The sequence below is a fragment of the Drosophila sechellia genome, chromosome 3R (genome assembly GCF_004382195.2).
Source record: "Drosophila sechellia strain sech25 chromosome 3R, ASM438219v1, whole genome shotgun sequence".
In the NCBI taxonomy this organism is placed as follows: domain Eukaryota; kingdom Metazoa; phylum Arthropoda; class Insecta; order Diptera; family Drosophilidae; genus Drosophila; species Drosophila sechellia.
In genome coordinates, this window is record NC_045952.1 from 17,235,539 (window position 1) to 17,252,038 (window position 16,500).

A 16,500-nucleotide genomic window follows, 5' to 3' on the forward strand; every position below is an offset into this window, starting at 1 on the left:
GAACTATATCCTTTTTCCTGGGTCCTGTGGGCGGGCGGGCGAGATTCTGTGTTTAGTTTCACAAAAACTTTTCAACACCATCAGCTCAAGACATAAAAACTTATCGCCTGCCAGCCTACCCACCCTCTAAGCCATTTCCACCCGCACTCCGGACTCGAGTTTGCGTAGAATCCAACCCCCAATTTGATAAATTTTCGGAACGAAGAGCTCTTGGAGCTGGTGATTGTGGTTGTTCCTTGAATATTGGACAACTGAATATCATACTTTATTCTGAAATCATGGAACGGGACTAAGAGCCCTCAAATATCTTAGCAGACGTCTCATTGACTTGAGGGTTGCAACAATTGATTGGAAAATCCAAAATATGATATATTATATATCATATATAATTAATATTATATTTAAATAAAAACCCATTTAACATATTAAATGAAATGAGAAATTATGTGATGCCTTGAGTCATACAGCATCTTAAAATTTTTCCAACCCCTTCAGCTATCTTCCCTGTTAGCCGGTCAGAGGTCAAATTGACCAAGATTTTCTCACACTGTTTTGGGCAGCTTTTCAACTCTTTTCTCCGGCAACCGGACAGGCGGGTTTTTGGGAACCTTCCTTCGAGCAGCCTCCTTCTTTTCGCCTGTGGGAACGGATGCTGTCCAGTTGTGGAATCACCTCCGTGTGGGAAAGAGCATCTTCGAGGAGCACAGTCGCAGTGTCGCAGTTGCAGTGAAGTGGAAGCATCCAAGACTAGCTGTGAGTAATGGCAGGGTCGAGCCTTATCTAATAGTTGGGGCCAAAAACGAATTGCAGTGGCAAAAAAGGGAGGCATCCTTTCGCATCCTTCCGCACAATTCGTGTGTTGCAGAAGAACTATTCAAACTTTCGGTCATGGCATAATACCTCCAGTAACAGTTGAACAATCCGGCAGCCAGGACGAGGCACGTAGCCGGATTTAATGTCCCGCAGTGGTACTTGAGAAAAAGTAGTTGGCACATTTGGTAAATGGCCATGGGAATGGGCGGCCATCGGGATGGAGGTGCTGCTAAGAACTTTTACTTTGCAGCTGAAAAGTAATGGGAGATCCTGAATGGGTCCGCTCCGTCTCGCTCTATTCGCAAGAAACTTTTGCCGAAGCAAAAAGTTTGCTCAGCAAAAAGAACCTATATATATATATATATATATATATATATATATATATATATATATATATCTATGTGTACATACGAATCGTATATAATGTAATGCAATAAAATGAAAACTGTTTTGGCCTCGGCACCCAAACCCAAAACCAAAAACTCAAACGGAGGGCCTTGGCAAGAAAACTTTCTCGTGCAGAGGGAGGCGAAATTTAATAGAAAATGTTCTTGTTGGAATTTTCATTTATAAATATTCCGGAGACGTGGAGTGGAAGGGGATACGGCAGGAGGAGACTCCAACTATTTGCAGCAGCAAATTCCAAGAAGTTTTAGCCAAGCTTCGGTGGCAGAAGTGGCCGAAGTGGGAGAAACGGGGTAAATGGGCCAGGAAATGGCAAAGGATGAAAGTCGCATCTAGCATGGCTTCTAAATACATTCAATGTACATAAATTTTGTCGACTGGTAGTTTTTTGCAACTCTTTGCTTATGATTTATCGCAACCATCAAGAAGAGGCTCCCAGCTTGAATTTCGCTTAAGTGGAAGGCCGAAATGGGGGGACACTCACAAAAAATATCAGTAACATCTATTATCAGCCTTTAAATATAAGTAGCAATCTTTTAAAAGATATCAACATCTTGTAGGATCTTGTACGATTTTCCAATTGTTTTCGATTTTTTATCATAATTAAAGAAAAGAGTGAGATTTGCTATTATATTGGAAAGAAAAGAGTGAGATTTGCTATCATATTGGAGCATATTCTCGCAACAGAATTGCACATAAAGAAATATTTCTCTGAGTGCAAAGTGGGGCGTTTAGGTGGGACACACGCAATTTGCATGCTGTTTGGGGGATTGGTGGGTGGTTTTGGGCGCATATACTCCACGGCCGAGTGCTTTTCATGTTCCACTTTTGATGTTCGACCGCACGCATTACGGATCTGCCTTGGACGGAGCAACTATTCCGGCATCTCGCCGCCTTGTGCGGAAACTTTCCCCTCGTCAAAGTCAGCTTAATTAATGAACAGCCTCCTGCCCACCCAAAAACTTTGGGAGGGGGGTGGTGGCAGTAGAAAATCAATATTCAAATGCCCGGATGCGGAATCCTTTTTGTAGCCCTCGTGGCGACATCAATTAGAACACGTCATCTTGGCCGCCTCCGAGACTCTCGACCAGCAAATACGGTACAGTCACACACACGCACACATCTACACACACCCATACCCATGCATTAAAAAGTAGAAGAAAGGCGTGGCATGGTCGAGGGGTAAGGGTCTGAGAACTGGTTTTTGCGCTTGGTTTCGGTATGCGAAAACTCACCCCCAAAAACGCAACAAGATGCTGCCGGCTGAACAACCTCCGCCCCTAAGCGATTCTAATAAGAAAGCGGCGCCATTTTGAATTTGAGAACAACCCCCGGTTCTGTAGGAGGATAATAAGTGCGGGCCGAGTAAGCGTGCTTCTTATTTATGACATTTTTATGCTAATGGAATCCGTCCGCATGTCCGCGTGAGTGTGTGTGTGTGGTGTATGTGTGTGGCCCTCGGGGATTAAGGCCTCTGATAAGAAAACACTGCGAATCCTTAATATACTCGTCCGTCTGAATGTGTGTGTGTGTGCTGTGCTGATTGTTGCAGATGGCGGCAAAATAACGGACATTTTATGGCTGGTATTAAAGATTCATTAAGAAATATGGAGCAGTAGAGAAATGCAATCAAGAATAAGTATATAAATTATAAATGAGCGGAAGGAAAAAGAGACATCCTTTGCATCTCATGGTATTTAATTTAGCATAAAAAGTCTGTCAAATTTCCTTGCATTTATTAAAGCCGAAGTCTTGCCATTTCCTCACATCCTTCATTAACATTTTTATTAGTTGGATGGGAAAATTTCAGCTCCCGAAGCAAAACAAATCCCAACTCACAGCGTTGAGGGGACAGAGCCATTAGGCACTTGTGTCTTTATGGCGCTGATAAACTCTTTTGTAGGAGGAATACTTGCAGCTGACATAATTATAAAAGGAAACAAATGTGTCACACACGGACACACAATAGCAAAAAAACCCATATATACACATTTTCCGAAGGACTCTCGCAGGACCCACAGATACAATTACAGCAGCAGAAACAGAAGCAAAAGCAGAGACACATATCTGAAGGGTTCAAGCTGAAACAAAAGGATTCTTCTTTAGCATACAAAATCGTTAATGATAAAAATACAAAAATGGGTAACACACATGTTTAATGCCAAATGTGACAGGCAGACAAACACTGCTACATTTCGCTCGATCAGAGGACGAAAAAGGACACGTACACATTTACACGCAAAGGACTAATGAAAGCAAGGCGCAAAGTGCGATATTAACATATCTCGAATTTTGTATGCGTTTTCGAACAGAAATATTAGTTTCTAGATAATAATATAAATTTGATTTATATTATATATATTATTTAATTTAGTTGATTAATCATAATCAATTTTAATTTTTTTTATTTCAGCTTCTTGATACATTTCTTTCAGATTTCCCTGCCTACACTTAATTTCAAGTTACCCACTGTCATCGGTAGGATCCAAAATTTCCCAACCACATTCCAGTCACGCCCCCATTTAAAGGCTGACTCGATCTGCAGACCAGACACAACCGGAAGCCATTTCCTTCGCCAGGCTAAATCAGCCGAAAATTCCCAATTAATTTGTACATCAATTTTCAGGCGTAAATAGAAACCGACTACGGCACTCTACCCCTTGACCAAATTAAATTGCCTTGCGAAGCATCAATAATGGCATAAAAATTGATTACATTTGCTGGGGACAGCAGCCAGAAGCCCAGTAGTTATAGTTGAGATGCAGAACTGTTGGCTGGTCAGGAAATGGGCTAGAAGGAGCTGAGGCTTAGCCCATTCCAGGCCACTGGTCCCAAGCCTTCCTCCCTCTATTTTCTTGCACTAACACCAACTATTAAGGGGCGATGGAGGGAGGGGGGGGGGGGGGGGGGATATCCTTGAGGCCCAAGCGTGTCCCAGTATTTGTGTATCTGTGCACGCAAATGGGTCTTACTCACAAGCACTGCGAAACAAGTTTAGGATTTATTTCAGATTAATATTTAATATTCAATGAAAAGGATGAAAATGAAGTCTTATTATGTACAATATATCTTTAATAAATATATTTTCAGTGACTAAATTTGTTTGAAATGATTTACATCTCTTTTTAAGAACCATAATTATTTTAGTAAAAGCAATATGTTATTTATGATTCCAATAAACTCTTGTTAAACTGTGTTATGATCTTGTCAACCTTGCCTTGTTTTTAAAAGACTGTGTTATGATCTTGTCAACCTTGCCTTGTTTTTAAAAGACGCCCAATTTTTTCTATCTGCATTGCCACTCTGGAGATAGTTGCCATAGAACGGGCAACATCATTTAAACTTGCACTGATGAGGGTGAATACAAAATACGAAATACAAAGTAAAAAAATGTTTCCGTTTCTTGTTGTCCTGTTTTGATGACTCTCTCTCTGTCTGCCTGTGGGTGTATAAGTATTTATGTGACCGTGTGCGAGTGTGTGCGTGTGTCCAACTAATAAATATGAACGAAATGAAACTGCCCAAAAATTTCCACACAATCACACATTATGCACACCCTCGCACTCACATGCACACATTAGCTATATAGTTTTGCCTGTTGGCTTTCAAGTTGACTGCAAAATCCGCAAAAGAACGCCACACGCACACACCCACATAACTGCCCCCCTTAAGAGTCTGTGCCTCTGTATGTGTGTGTGCGCATGCCAACTTTCGCTTCATAAGTGGTTGCCTCACATGTCCCAGCACATGTATGTGTGTGTGTATGGGTGCTGAAAAATGAACCCATCATGGCCGAAAAACTACAGCCGGAAATTCGGTTAGCAAGTGTTGGCTCCCTGTTTCCAGCGTGGGTGTCCTGCATGTGTGTGTTTAATGAGTGTCCTTGTTCTCATACCCTTCTTATAGAGGACTCCACGCCGATCAACACCATCGGAACTATAGTATATTGATAGCTATTTCGTGCACCTGCGCAGGGTACATCATCCTCAAAGCTAAGAAATGGTAGCCCTATTTTTCAGAATAACTTACTAGTCTACCATTGATTTAAGGAATACTATTACAACTTTAGATAATACAAGTAATGGATTAAATTCTTAAAACGTATGATATGTAATAACATAAGATATAAGTCATAAAAATGACTAAAATGATAAATATAAGAAAAAGAAACACTTTAATATGTTATTTCCAATTCAGTCTGTGCCAAACACATTTTTCCTCGAACGAAAGGACGAAAAAGTGATTTAAAATGGATAATTAATCGTCAAAGGTCGGCTACAAAACCCAACTCATTCCCAAAGCATACAGATTCAGTTACATAAAAGAGTATGCCATCTTTCCTTGTCCGCAGTTTAACTTGTTTCATTCTGTATTTTTTTCTTGAAGTCAAATTATGGTAACATAAATGTGGGCGGCAGGCGGGGCAGCAACATGGCAAAGGATAAGGATGAACCAAAAAAATGGTTGGCCAACCAAAAATGAGGGTCTTCGGAGCTGGGCAGAGATAGGAACTTGTGTGAGTATTTTTAGGCGCCTTTTTGATCCAAACAATGCCAGCCGCCTCGACTGCCCTTCCCCCATTTGGACCCCCTTCTTCTTAAAGGCCAGCATTTTCTCTGGAAAAGCAGTTTGTTGAATTTATTTTCCCCATATCTGTACGTGTGGGTTGAGCACTGTGTGTGTTTGTGTGTGTGTGTTGAAGCGAGTGTGTTTGTGTATATCTTTTGCTGACTTTTCAGGCACTCAGACGCTCGGCCTGGTTACACACGGTCAGGACACTTTCACAGGATAAACTGGCACGCACAATCCTTCTTGGCAAGGACCTCCTTTGTGTAGGCCCTGTCTGTGTCTGTGTGCGAGTGTGTTGTTGTCCTTCTTGTGCCCGTTGTCCTTAGCAGGCATCCCATCCTTGGTCGCATCCCCAAATCCATTTTCTCTCTTTCGGTTTTTACTTGTATTTTATATGAAAACTTTACAACATACAAATTTGCATATATAGAAGTCCCCTCGTCGCTGTTTGTGTGTGTGTCTGTGTGTGAGTTTGTGTTAGTGTTTGTATGAGCGAGGAAAATGTATGCAAATTTCAAGTGTTTCCTCTTCGTTATGAACCCAACTTCAATGCAAAATTAACAGAAATATGCAAATTTTCTTTTCGTCCAGTCCTCCCCTTTTCTACATTTTAGGTTGCCAAAGGACCCGAGCCTAACGGCAGCCTCCATCTAAAGTATAGGCATTTTGTACACAACTGTACCACAAAGTTTCGTGCAAGAAAATAGGTGGTAAAACAGTCTGGCGGTAACATTTTTGGATTTCAACTACTTAAAGCAAATGAAAAGTAATGATTCCTCATTAAGGTTAAAATATATCTTAACTTGACATTCATATAAGATTAATATTGACTTAATTGGTGAATATGAAAGTAACATCTTAACATGCTATAACAGCACTCATCATCCAAACGAAATTTATTAAATTGTTTTTAGAAACCGCTGATTAAAAGGAAGTGTTACTGTATTTGCGGAATTCAATTGCACACAGGGCGTATTATTAACGACAGCTAAACGGTTCATTCACAATAGAACACCAAACCTCGTCGTCCTAGCTCCTAATGTCCCATTTCGGAATTCGCTCTCACACTCGCAGACATGGATAGATGTCGTGACCCCACCTCTAACCCAATGACCGGGACCAACCCGGGCCAAACAAGGGTTAACAGCAACTTAAATAATAAAAGTGCTCGGCTCCGGGATTCGGGGAAACGGAAAAGTACAAAAAAACAGCGGCGCAACCCTTAACTTGTTGCTATGCTCGAAAGATGGCATCCAAAATGAAACTAGCAAAGATGCGAAAAAAATAACGGACGAAAAGGAGTAAGGATTCACCGTCGGCTGGCGACCAAGGAAAAGGTTGACCCACAAGCGGAAAGTTCCAGCTGATGTGGGTGATGGATTACGGATGGATGTCTGGGGGAGTCTGGGGAGACGGCCTACTCAAATGGATTACATGGCGAAATCTGGGTTAGAAGAGCCTTTCGCTTAAGCCGCTATTGACCTGCGCTGGTCATAAATTTAAAGCTGACAAATTTCGTTGCCACAAGGAAACTTTTTTCCATCTCCAATGCCAGACGCCTAGGAACTGAGTGTGGAAAAACAAGTTCAAATGAGGAATTTTTCCCATCATCAGGGCCAGACAATTGCAGTTCAAATGGTCAAGGATACGCCAGGATGTGACGAACCCTCGTAAACCAGTTTGGTCCAGCGGCTGCTGTTGCTGCTGCAGCTTTTTCGTGCTCGCCAGGTGTGGCAACTGATGCTGCCTGCCTACAGATCTCGATCCTTGGAACCACCCCGCCATCCCAGACCCACCACCAAAGGGAAACGCGAGCGTTTTCCGATCTTTTGCGCGTTGCTTTTTCTATAATAAACTTGCCCAACGGGTTTTCATTGTTGCCATCGGCGTCCTTTGTCCACATCCTCGCAGACAATGGACAAAGCTCTAGCATCCTGATTGCGATCGGATCGCTTGGCGTCGGTTCGACCGATCTGGCGGGTATATAAACTGCGGCTGCTGCGCAGAATCAATCAGTTTCATTTCAATCTTCAAACGCTGAGGATCAACAGCAGCAGCAGCAGCAGCAGTAGGAGCCGCACAGGAGCAACAGAAGCACCAGGATCGAGGACTCCTCGCAGCGCCATGTCCAGGCGGCGCTAAGGAGGCTGTTGCAGCATCTCCACACCGACAGAAGAACAAAATCCACCGCAGCAAGCCCAACAAAATTCAGTCGACAAAAGTTGCAAAAATTCAACCGCCGAATGTCAGATTAATTTGTATAAAAAGAAACCCAAGTACCAACAAGCCAAACTCCTAAACGAACAATTTGCGAAAATTGTTAATGTGAAACTTACACATTTTCGTGATATGGTTAAAGTATAACACAAATACCCAACACAACAAACAAAAAGCATAAGTTTAAGCAAAAGTTTAACCAAATTCAAAAAAAAATCTATATCAGCGAAATACCACCACATGAAATCAAAGCATAATTAAAATATTTTCTCCAAACACAACCACGATACCTTCTTGGATTAATAATAATTCCAAAAATATCTAAAAACAAAATTCCAAAGTACCATCGAAAATTAAGGAAAGCTGATAGCCAAGAAAATTGTAAATCGCCTGGAACCAATTGGAAAGTTAACAACACATCTGGCCAAATAGCACGAGATGAAAAATCTTTAGTGAAGAGAGATAATAATATCGTTTTTATATCTTACAGGTAAATAAGATTTGTCAGATCTTTATGAAATCTGTAATTATTCATTCAAAAACTTAAAAATTCTTTTAAATGTTTCCTTCAAGGAACCCCAGAAGCTGAAGAAAGGAAAGCTATTATGGATCGAGCAGTAACCATATATCTTGCATCCGGATCAAACTCACATCCCCATCAACGAAATTGTTATGAAACTCAACAAAATTCTTAAGTGTTTACTGCTCATAATTCTCTACTGCAATGACAATCTCGCCAAGAACGAAATTCAAAATCCAAACTGCTATCAAAATCGAATCAAAATTCCCAACCAGCCAAACTGCCAGTGTCTTAAGCAACTGCCACGCCCCGTCGCCGCCCATCGAAGAGTCTTGTGCCCCAAGCAAAAAATCCGGCCAGCAAATCACACCGAAATCCGACAGAAACTGCAAGGAAGGAAACCAAAATTCAAGTCCAGGCGCAAACCAAATATCCAAGTACACTTTTGCTGGGCCCAAAGCCGACAAAGCTGATGATGATGAACTCGATGGCGAGGAGAAGGATCGAGCATTTGACGGCGAAAGGAGCAGAAGGACGAAATGGAGCAGCGACGCCGACGCCGGCAGAAGCAGCAGATAATCAAGAGAAAGGAGAAAGCTGCCCCGCCGTAGATATCCAGCTGAATATCTAAGCAGGGGCAGTGATTTACCCCAAGCAGCAAAAGCCACCCCTCGACAGGAAGCACACACACATACAGCCCACATCCTGCGGCGAATTCACACACAAGCACAACCCGACACAGAGAGAGAGAGCCGAAGCAGCAGCAAAGAGAGAGAGAGAGAGCGACTGAGTGCCCACCTTTTGCTCTCCGAATTTCGCAAGTATGTTTTGACTACTGTTTAGAAACTAATTTCAAAAACAGATTTGAGTAACCCCACTGGAGCCTTACTAAGTAAAATTCCAAAAACAAAGAATTCCAATCACATTTAAAAGTATGCAAATTCAAAAACCTAAAACCGAGCCAAAGGTGAGCCTCCTTTCACTCTCGTCAGCAGCCCAGAATCAAAATTTCAAAATCCCACCGACACAACTGAAAATCCAAAAAAGAACTCTTCTTCTACGGCATCGCAGAAGGCTTCATTTCCAGAAGGCAAAGAAAGTATCCCTGAATATCTTATTTTCGTTATTCAACCAAAGAGTTCGCCCCTGCCCCGCCAAATTCCACACACACAATGCAATAGTTTATCATTTTGTGTCCCAAAACGCAAATCGAAAGAATACAAATTCCAAATTCTCGTTTCGTCCTTACAAATCTTTAGTTAAACCACAATATATTAATGCAAAAATCAAGCAAATGCCAAAAGACAGTTTCGCATGGCCCAGAGCTTTAGGCGCAAATCAACCACCCAGCCACACTCACTCACACTCACACACACCCCACACACACACTTTAGGCAACACACACACACGCGCAGGGGTATGCTCACCCATACACTCACCCATCAAACACTCACACCCCTTTGGCAATAAAATGGCTGCAAAGGAAGCTGCTTCTACGATTCCCAAGAAGAAAAGAAATAGCCTGACCCCCCAAAAGTTCGATAGGAAAATACAACGAAATCGAGTTATAGGTTATAGGTTCGCGAAAGGACTATAGCCAAACCGAACTCTAGTTTAACAACTCAAGCATTTTACAGCGCTTTCAATATTTCGTTGACATTTTCATGAAGGAAAGCAAAGGCGTTGCGGCATTATTTAATCAAACGTTTTTGAAAATTTCAAAGAAATATTTAATGCGCCAGAAGTGCTGATAGAAATTTGTACAGCAAACGACAGTACAAAACCCCAGGAAGTCATTTAAACCACCCCCAACCCTTAAGAACACAAAAATGTCTTCTGGTCATTGACATAGAAACAACTTCGACCGACCAAACCAACATTCAAACGCAAACCGCAAAACATTACGATTAGTTCAGACAAAATGAAATCAATATACTGCCAAGCTTATTCAAAACTACATTCCGGTTAAAAATATTATACTAATTTTTAAAATCTCTTTGGTTTCTTTACCCACGCCTTAAAATTACCAAAAAACGATATCACAACGATTACAATCACGAAATTGCAAAAATCCATCCAAATTCAAAAAGAGTTTTACTTACACAAAAAATAATAATCGACCTTTGTTATCCAAATCAAGCCAAACAAATTAAAGTCCTGAAAATCTCTAAAATACAATCTCAAAAATATTTGTTTATGAAAACATTTTTCAAAACTTCTTATTCAAATTGAACATCACAACAACTGAATTAAAATCTCATTTATTACTCCTAAATTCAAAAAGAAAATATTCTATTTAACTGGCCTACTGAATTCAAAAATAATATTATTTTATATTATTTTTTTTTTAATTACATTTTTCCCACACATACTGAAGAACTTTTTAAAATATTTAGTCAGATTTCGAATTCAAATCAAACTCATCCAAAATCCAAAGCGACAAAAATTTTATTCATTGTTATGCATCCCGAAAATAAAAATCACCCATCCATATTCAAAAATAATAATCTAAAGTAAAATTTCAAACCAAGCTATAATTCTAAAACAATATAAACCAAAATTAAAAATAATTAAATTATTTACTATGACAGTACTGGAAAATAAATATTACACAATAAAATTTAAAATTTACTGACCAAATTCAAAATTTAAAATCAAGAAATCATTAAAAAATTTAATGATTAATAGAATACATATTTTTAAATATAAAAATTGATTGCACGACAGAAATTAAAGCAAAAAGCATCAAACTATTTGCATTTAAATTAATTCAAATCCCAAATTTTACTACAAAATCAAAGAGCACAAAATTGGCAAAATTCAATCAAAATCATAACGTTGAAAGTCACATAAATATCTATCAAAATTCACAATAAAAATATACCAAATTAAAAACTGCACAATTTAAAACCATTTCCAATTAAGATTACCACAAGATAAAATATATAATTCCAAATCAGCAACGTTAATTATCGCGAAATTCTAAATTACACATGTAAATATCTGTTTCCGAAAAATTAACCAAATTCAAAAACTATTTATTGTAAATAACATAACCAAATTACAAATCAGATCAAAATTCTAAAGTCTTTATATCATTGCAAACCAAAACATATCAGCAACCAAAGTAAATAAGAAAATTGAAATGTTTGATTTTTTATATATTTTAAAAACTCCAACCAAGAAATAACGTCAAAATCAATCAAGAACCGCAGTTAACAACAATAACAAAATACTAAATTTTATTTCCTACTTATTTAAATTTAAAAAGAACAAAAACAACATGATCCAGATATTATAAGAATAAATATTTAAAAGCAAAAGTTCGAACCGAATTCAAAATCAACCCAAATCCCAAATTATTCAGTTGTTAAAAATTTTTAAAAATTTTAATATTTCTAAAAATTTATAAAATTTATTTTCATAACCACCAAGTAAAATGTATGACTCAAAAATTTAACAAATCACTGCCATTAGTAGTAAGTTTCATTATCCAAAGCAGAGTATTCTTCATCAGATACAAATTTTATCCAATTATTTCACGAAAAGTTAAAAAAAATATCAAAGAGTCCTATTAGAAAAACAATAAAATATTTCACAGTTTGAACAAAAAAAAATTCAAAATACACACTTAGTTAGTAAATTGGATTTTCAAAAAGAAACGATAGCTAGGCTTCAAAAAAAGTTAAAAAAAAAAACATTATTCAAGCCGTCTTCAAAAGTACTAATGACTGACAACTTCAAAATACAATTTGAAAAATCAAAAAAAAAAATTGTAATGTTTGCAAACAGCAATAAAACCAGTTCTAAAAGTTATATAAATTGACAAAAGATTTACCATTGTAAATATTCAATCAAATTTATAATCTTAATGCATCAGGAAATTTTTGGAGTAAAGCAACATTTTTAATTAAAATTCACTATTTATGCAATTATGGAAATGTTTTATCCGGTAAAAAACGGAACAGAACGCAATACAAAAATCAAAAATTTAGAAAAAGTATAATTAAAAAAAACTGAATTTAAATTAGAACAAACCAATTCACTTTCTTTCGAAACTTTTAAAATTTTCACTTTTACATTTCATGTACCTTATTAGTTATTCGAAATATTCTCGTAAGGTAACTACTGCAAGTTTTTTAAAATTTTCACTCGTTTTTAAAATGTTTAGCTCAATTTAAAAAAACATGTGCACCATTTTACAATTTGTTCAATATCTTTTCACAATTAAAAAGGTCTGGAATACCAAAATTACCCGATTTGAATCTTAAAAGAAATCCAAATGCCTTAAATCCCAGAATTTATACATGCATTCAACAAAATATCAAAACCAATCATATGAGAAATATTATTGATTTTAATCTAAATGCTATTAAATTACTTTTATACTCTTATTAGACAAAAAGGTTTCCCTCTTTTTATAATAATAATAACATATCTAAATTACTTTATTTTAGAACCAAACAAAACAAATTCAAAAATCCAAATTCAACTTTCGGCTCCTCTGGCAATCATCAAAATTGAAAACCGAAAACCAAAATTCAACTCAAAATTGAACCACATACCGGCCACAAAATTCCAAATTCTGACCAAAATTTAATTTAAAGCATTTATCAGTCCAGGTAATCAAAACTCTATACAAAATCACACAAAGCAGCATAGTATATAAAAACAATCAAAATGACAATAAGACACATTTCAAATTCAAAAGTCCAAACAAACCATTGCCAAATGAAATAAGTCGTAAACAAAAATAAAACAAATTCTGTTCAGAAGTCGCAGCATTTCGAGGAACCTTCGGTGCATAATTATTACCACATTAAGATGATTAAGTATTCGCAGCCCACCCATTAAATTGAGAAAACAAAACCGAGCCGCCAAAAATTCAAAAAAAAGAGCGAAAAAAATAAGTGCAGCTAAATTTCAAAAAGCCAGTATTATAAATTACAAGAAACTGCGGAAGTTTTAATGCGACAAATGTCAGGAGCAAAAACGCAGGCCGCCGAAAAGCACCAAAAATTCCGAGCTGGAGCTGGCGAAGAAGACGCGACAGGAACAGGATAATGGTTAGGGAAACTCCTGGAAACTTTCTGGCCAAAATCTTACAAATGGCGGCCAAAGGGCGCGGCGAGCGGAGAACGGCCAAAGGGCAGATAAATCACAGCGAAACAAAACAATTCCCAGCTCTCGTGAAAATTCCAAATCCACAAGAACAAAAACTGAAACCGAAACTGAAACTGAATCTGAATCTGAATCTGAGAGCACTGTATACTGTAAACTATAACAAAAACCGAAACAAAAACAAAGGCACGCGATTTCAAAGAAGAGGGTTGCAAAACCAGTAACCAAAATCAGTTGAGCCGGCAAAATCAGAATCCCAGGCAGCAGTCCAGTCCAGTCCAGTCCATCCTCAAAAGATTCCACGATGACCATGACCACTTTGATCCGCCCCAGGAGAGGCCGCGTCCTCAAGCGCATTACTTTCGCCCGAAGGCCGCCGCACAAAAATCACAAATTTGAAGACAAACTGCAACTTAACCCAAATCCAATTCGTAATCAAAATCATTATCAAAATCAAAATCAGAAACTCAAACTCAAACTCAAAATGAAAGCATCAGCAGCATGGCCAGCAGAACCGCAACTTTAAGTAATATTCGGCACTAGTGTCACGAGCACAGTTGAAACACTCGAAACTTAAAACTCCAGGCACCCAAACTCCCATTCTGAAATTGTGGTCAGACTTGGTTTCTTTGGCAAAAGTTCGAACCATCATCATAGCGTCGTGCAGCTGAAAGCACATCAAACAAAACTCCAAATTTATATAAACTACTGGCAATAGCCGAGGTCGAGGCATAATTGCCATCAATAAATAAAATATGGCTGGCATGAGCATGAGGGGGCCATAAGCAGACCCTCAGCCAAGAAGACAGGACACCCAATCCGAGCAAAAGACCCCGCGACCCATCCTCCGCAGCAGCCAGTCAATGGCCACTAGACAGCAGAACGTTTTGATTTATAAATTCATGGCAAAAGTTGCCCGGCCAAGTGGCAGCCGCCGACTATGACGACACATACACCGACTATCAAACCAGCCAGCCATACAACCAACCAACCAGCCAACCAACCAACCAACCAACTTACCAACCAACCCACCCAGAGACTTGGCAAACAAGAAACTGCAAAAACCGTCTTATGAAATTACACATTTCCGACTTGTACTAGTAGAAAACCCCTCGAAATCACCCAAGCCGAAGCCCAAAAAGAAAAAAACAAATTCAAGCAAATTCAAGCAACCAAATTTACAACGAAGTTGCAGTTAGTAGCTCCAACCTCCCCTCTGACAAATCCGGCACAGAAATTTAGTTATGACTTTTATTTACACACAAGAACATTTCTAGAGAGCAGCATCTTCCCACCTTTGGCTAGTACGACTACGATAAAAAAAAATTGAAAGAACATATTTACCAAGAAAGTTTCGGGCAATTTGGAAATTTGCAAAATCATTGAGACAAACGCGAAAAGCACCCACGAAGAGTAGCAAATGGAATCTTGTACAATAGTTCTATTGAAAGACATTCGAAAAGAAAGAAAAGCAAAGAAAGATAGAAAAGCATATCCTTCCCGGCCAGATCTACGCAAAGAGAGAGACAGATATAGATAGATAGAGAGAGACAGCCAAACGAAAGGACAGGGAGTATGCGAGTATAGCATATGCATATATTCCATAGCCAGAACAGGAGAAAAAGGACCAGAATCGCGAAAAGATAACATTTCGGACACAAGGTTGGGGATACCTAGTGTAATTGCTTAGACTTAAGAGTGTTGCACTTAGCCAAGTGCAGTGCCAACTGACCCCGCCCACAACAACGCCCCCCGTTGAGCAAAAAAAAAACCCTAGATAATGGAAATTTCCCATCGGGCAGACTAAAAAGATACACCTTAGGCCTCTTTAGACCCCAAAAAAAAAAAATGAAGAACTGAAGAAATGAAGAAAAAAAACAGGAACTACGATTAAGCGCGAATTATACCACGTAACTACACTCTGTATCCCCTTAGTTAAGCTAAAATTATTCGAGATATATACGAGAAATTGCACAAAAACGCACAAAATGCTAAAGAACGGAAAACTAATGTAGATAATGCCAATCCTTTTGTCTAAAATTTCAACTTTTGGAAATTTCGCAATCGAATTGCGAAATGTTTTAGACGAAACGATTGCCGCATTTTTTATGTGATTATTATACACAATTCATTTGCACACAGAAGTATATTTTTCTATATTTTATTTCGATAATCTCCCTACACTATCATTATCGTAGTCAGATTCAATTTCTTATATATTTTTTTCGACACATGTGAAAAGCAAAAATGTTAAGCAAAACATTGGAAAAACGAATTTCAACCAGGACAAAAAAAAAAAAAATCAAAACTGTGTTATTCAATCTTTGATAGATCTACAACAAAAATTAAGTTTCAATAAGTAAGCTAAAAACACGAATTTAATGTATCCAAAAAGTATCATTTAGCACAAATCCATCAAAATCACAATTAATCCTTTCTACGAATATATATTATTTAAATTGTTATTTCAACCGCACAACCTCAAAAACACATAAATATTGTATAAATTAGAAATAGCGAGATTAAAAAAATACAAAACAAAAATCAATAAAATTGTACAAGCCAATTTGCTCTAATAACAAAACAATACAACCTGTCTTTTACTTAACTTTGCTATTATTAAGTAAGAGTATTTGGAAAATGGTCAGAAAATATTGGTCAGAACTGCTTGAAATGGTAAGAAAATTTAATAATAATAATAATAATATAATAAAATATATATATATACAATATTCCAGTCAGACACAATTATTTCTCTTATTTCAATATCTTCCTAGTCTTTAAAATTATCTGAAAGATATCTGATCTGAAGAGCCAATTTGAATGAATCCCTTTTGTTGGTTAGGCTGCTAAAA

General features: G+C 38.0%; 1 long non-coding RNA gene and 1 pseudogene across 1 annotated transcript; both read left to right on the forward strand.

The window, feature by feature from the left end:
* Positions 1-7,809: 7,809 nt before the first annotated feature.
* Positions 7,810-15,529, forward strand: LOC116801406. Its single transcript, XR_004361990.1, has 3 exons — positions 7,810-8,494; positions 8,578-9,345; positions 12,982-15,529. It is a non-coding gene; the product is annotated as an uncharacterized LOC116801406 (long non-coding RNA).
* Positions 9,352-11,143, forward strand: LOC116801405 (annotated as a pseudogene).
* Positions 15,530-16,500: the final 971 nt, after the last annotated feature.